Source organism: Nicotiana tabacum, chromosome 7 (assembly GCF_000715075.1).
Source record: "Nicotiana tabacum cultivar K326 chromosome 7, ASM71507v2, whole genome shotgun sequence".
Taxonomy (NCBI): domain Eukaryota; kingdom Viridiplantae; phylum Streptophyta; class Magnoliopsida; order Solanales; family Solanaceae; genus Nicotiana; species Nicotiana tabacum.
This window is the reverse complement of record NC_134086.1, coordinates 107,228,532-107,233,765: the sequence shown is the minus strand read 5'-3', so window position 1 is coordinate 107,233,765 and position 5,234 is coordinate 107,228,532.

Below are 5,234 nucleotides of genomic sequence, written 5' to 3'. Positions count from 1 at the left end.
CAAGGTTTGAATAAAAGATACAATGCTTTGTTCCGATACAAAGGGAAACAATCTAAGTAAGATAGGAAGGGACTCCGGCCTGCGGACGTCAGCTAAGCTACCTCAAAAGTCCCTGGACTGAAGTCAGCTCCCGATCAAATCCTACTGCTGAGGTCCAAAAGCTGCTCCGGGATCTGTGCAAAAAGATGCACAGAGTGTAGCATCAGCACAACCGACCCCATGTGCTGGTAAATTCCTGGCCTAACCCCGGCGAAGTAGTGACGAGGCTAGACAGGACCTACCAAAAACAACCTATGCAGATATATGCAATAAAAGGAAATATACAGAATTTAAACAGCTAAGAGGGGGGAGGACATGCTATGGGGGTGTAGCAATTCAGATATAAAGTCAACAGATAGAGAAGTGAAACTGTACAATAGCAACAATTAAAGAGAACAGGTTAATCAACAGTTGCCCGGCACCAACCTTCGTGCTTTTACTCTCGTTCTCACCAAAACAGTCCAATAAGGTACACGACATTAACCTTCGTGCTTTTCCTCACATAAACTCTCATATCACCATGCCTATACACCGTACTCAACAATTAGCAAATAGCAAACAACACTCTAACCCTATTCCCTCAAGCCAAAGTTAGAACAAACACTTACCTCGGTCCAAAGAATAGCAATCAAACCTCAAATACCGCCTTTCCTATCGAATTCGGCTCCAACTCAACCAAATCTATACAATAATGACTTCATAATATTAATATATGCTAAACAAATCAAACCCAATGCTTAATTATAGATTTTCCAAGCTTTCTTCACAAAATTCCAAAAATCAACCCCGGGCCCGCTTGGTCAAAACACGCGGTTCGAACCAATTCCATGTTACCCATTCCCCCACGAGCCCGGATATACAATCTGTTTTCAAATTCGACCCCAAAACGAGGTCTAAATCAAAGAAAATCGAAGAGCCCTAACTCTACCCTTTTCCTCCAATTTCAACCCTAGATTACATGATTTAGGCTTAGGAATTCAATAATTAATGAAGAAGAGTGAAGGAAATAGGTGGGAAATTGCTTACCCCAAAAGACTTTGAAGAAGAAGAGCTTCAAAAATCGCCCAAGAGCTTTGGAGAAGAAGAGGTTTGTGAAATTTCTAATAAATCCCGTAAGTGTTCTGTTTTTGGGGTTTTAAAATAACTGGCGGAAATTGTTCAATGCGATCGCATACAAAGGATTGCGATCGCATAGGGTAAAGTTTGCTGGGCACTGCGATCGCGGACAATATCATGCGATCGCAGAGAAGAACAATGAAAGCTGGGCTTTACACATCGCGATCGCGGAGGTAGGAATGCGATCGCATAGAACAAATTGTGAACCCCTGAAGTTTACTCTATGCGATCGCATAGAAGAAATCACTGGCACCAAAAGACAACTATTTCTGCAACTTTTCCTAAGGCCAAAACCACTCCGAAACACCTCCGAAACACTCCCGAGCCCTCGGGGCTCCTAACCAAACACACACACTAACTCAACAACATCCTACGAACTTAACCATGCGATTAAATCGCCAAAATAACATCATAAACAACGAATTAAGCCTTAAAATCCATGATTTCTTCCAAATTCATAAACTTTAAAATTTTCCATTTGAGTCCAAAACACGTTAAACGACGTCCGATTTCAACCAAATTTCACAGAATGCGCTTAAACCACATATAAGACCTGTACCGGGCGCCGAAACCAAAATATGGGCCCGATACCAATGCTTTATAATCCATTTTCATTTCAAATTTCCAAATAAATTTCAGAAAAATAATTTCTTTTAAAAATTCATTTCTCGGGCTCGGGACCTCGGATTTCGATTCCGGGCATACGCCCGAGTCCCATATTTTTCTACGGACCCTCCGGGACCATCAAATCATGGGTCCGGGTCCGTTTATCTAAAATTTTGACCAAAGTCAACTTTAACCATTTTAAAGCCACAACTTATCAAATTTCACATAATTTAACACATAAGCTTTTTCGGCTACGCACCCGGACTGCGCACGCAAATTGAGGCAACTAAAGGTGAGGTTTTCAAGGCCTCAAAAGCACGAAAAAGGGATAAAACCGGTGATGACCCTTTGGATCGTCACAGAATTCCCTCGTTCTCCAGGTGGGCGCCTGCGACTGACTTGAAAATTAAAATGAATTCCATCGTTCTCCAGGTGGGTTCCTGCCAACGACTTGAACTCAAAATAAATTCCCTCATTCTCCAGGTGGGCGCTTGCCAATGATTTGAATTCGAAATAAATTCCCTCATTCTCCAGGTGGGCGCCTGCCAGTGACTTAAAACTTGAAATGAATTCCCTCATTCCCCAGGTAGGCGCCTGCGAATAACTTAAAACTTGAAATGAACTCCCTCGTTCTCCAGGTGGGTGCCTGCTACTGACTTAAAACTGTATTCCCTTGTTCTCCAGGTGGGCGCCTGATTACCAAAAACTTGAATTGTATTCCCTTGTTATCTAGGTGGGTGCCTGATTACCAAAAACTTGAATTGTATTCCCTCGTTATCTAGGTGGGTGCCTGATTACCAACAACTTGAATTGTATTCCCTCGTTATCCACGTGGATGCCTGATTACTAAAAACTTGAATTGTATTCCCTCGTTATCCAGGTGGGCGCCTGCCATTACAACAAAATAGACAAAATAAAAGAAATTTTCTGCTCCAGTTTGGAATCTGGGCACATCTGTGAGTGTTAATCAAATCATGATACCTAAAGAGCTCTAAGAATTTAAAAGCTAAATCCCATTATCCAGGAGGGCCTTGAAAACTTCAAATTAAATCTCATCTTAAGATTGACAACTTTAAAGCTAAATTATATTTCCTAAAGGTAGAACTTACGATAAATCTTGTTATCTATGAAGGCCTTTAAATTTAACTAGGTCCCATTCTCCAGGAGGGTCATGAGAACTTCTTAAAATTAAATCCATTGAAAACTTGAAAACTAAATCTCATTATCCATGAGGGTCCTGAAAACTAAATCTCATTATCCAAGAGGGTCCTGAAAAGCCGAGAATGAACTTACCTGAGCCATGCTCTCTTCTTGGAGGATTCTGAACAGAATTTCTTGCCCCTGAGCCATGCCTTCTTCATGGGAGGGTCCCTGTGGATTAACAAATTTTCTTGCCCCTGTTTTAGATGAATAATATTTTGTTAGTTTGAAAATGTGGTGGTTAGTTTGTGGCATCATTGCCGAGTGTCTGCTTCTACCACTTCCAAGATAACTTTAATTTCAACCTGGATGACCTAGACTGTCGACTGCCCATTTTCTTTCAACCCTTATCACACAAAACACCTCTGCTCCATTCGTTCCCAATATCCTTTATCTGTTGCATTTTGCTCATGGATTGACATTTACCGAACCCTTGCATTTCACATGAATCCCAAAGCATGTTGATTGTTACCAACTCAATGCGCATACCAATTTTCCCTGTCTCATGCCACTTTGATGTGCTAGCCAAATTCGTTTTGTGCAATTGGAAAGCTGGTAGCAAATTTTGAAGTCATTTTTCACTTGTTCTGACCAAACAGACTCAAGAAGGGACTCAAACAAAACGAGAGGAACAAAATAAGGGACAAGGGAAAGAGATGATACCTAACAAGAAAATTATGAAGTAGAAACTTATCAGATGTGGATACCAACTCTAATGACCATGGCATGCACCTTTGGATTAAGTGGTCTAATCTCTCAAGCAAGTCTAATATTCAACTCTTGTTGTACCTCTTCGCTGTGAAACTGGGAGTCAGCGCTTCAATTATCCCATTTGATCCACAATCCTCAGTCGATTTGTAGTTCCCCGAAGGTTTTCACCATCAAGCCTCTCTCATTTTGCTCTTTTCTCAACTCACCATCGCTTACGATGCCCCTGAGGGTTTTCACCGATAAGACTGTCTCATTTTATCATTTTCTCTCATTGTGCTGAGAACAAAGATATTACCCATAGTGCACGAAGATCATACTTTCACCACACACTTGATTTGGCATCCTCAAAGATTGGTCAGAAGGTCTTTCTTTGGACCTTAATGTAGAGTTTTGGACAGGGCTGGAAAGAAAGGATGGTATGAAGGCTCAAAATAATTTAAGATGAAAAGGGTTCAAAATTACAACTTTTGGAATCAGGCCTTTTGGCAAAATTAAAATTTCTGCCCCAGTTTCTTGGAGTTTGGTGAATTGTTTTTGGATTTTTGCTTTGATGAGATTTCTAAGAAAAACTGCCACACTCTTGACTTCGGGGATTATGAAATATTTTATTTGGTGTGATCGAATCGTAAGGCTGCCTACGTATCTTGTGGTGACAATAATCAGGTCGAACGTAGTTCAAAAGACAAAGTTATTTTTTTTCTTTTTTCTTTTTTCCTTTTTTTTTCTTCTTCTTTTTTTTCTTTCCTTTTTCTTCCTTCTCTATTTTCTTTTTCTTTTCTAGTTCCTAACTTTACTTCTAATTCTAAAAGAGGGGTATGGAATAAAATAAATTAAGGCTCAAAAGGGGTAGCAAAGATAAAAGTGTTTGGGTAGCGGAATAAAATGCCTTTGTCATACCAAACTTTAAAAATGTCAAGTGCAAATATGCAATTGAAATAAGCAAATAAATCATACACAATATATGTAGATGGCATAAGCACAAACAAAAAGTGACAATGGGCAATACCTTTGTCCCAATGAATTACTCTTTCCAGTACGAAGGAGACTTGACTCAACCTTATTCATGATGTGGAAGAATGTATTTCAGCACTGACTGATCTACCTCAAACTGCTTGAGAGACGTTCCCTTGTTGTATACTCTCATCATCCTCTTGATTTTCCAGACTAATTGCCTCAGTTTCACTCAATTTAAGCTTCAGGTTATCTCAGTATGCGTGAATCTTTAATTTTTTCCTCAAATGCCTCCTTTTATCATACTCAAAAACGTGTCATTGCTTCATGATTAGACTAACTTTCAAGACCGGGCTGAGAATTATGCATGTATGTCGTGCCACTAGAGTCAGAACGAAAAGAACTACAAAAGGAAAAGTGACCTAAACAAAAACTAACTAGAACTAACAGAAAACAAGAAATTGTATTAGACAGATGGTGAACAGGGTTTGAATAAAACAAGCAAAATAGACATGGGTTACAACCCTGAAACAATCCTAGATAACACTAGATGAGTTACTATAATAAAATGAACTAGGCAAAAAGAAGAAGAGTTTGAACCACAAGACAAT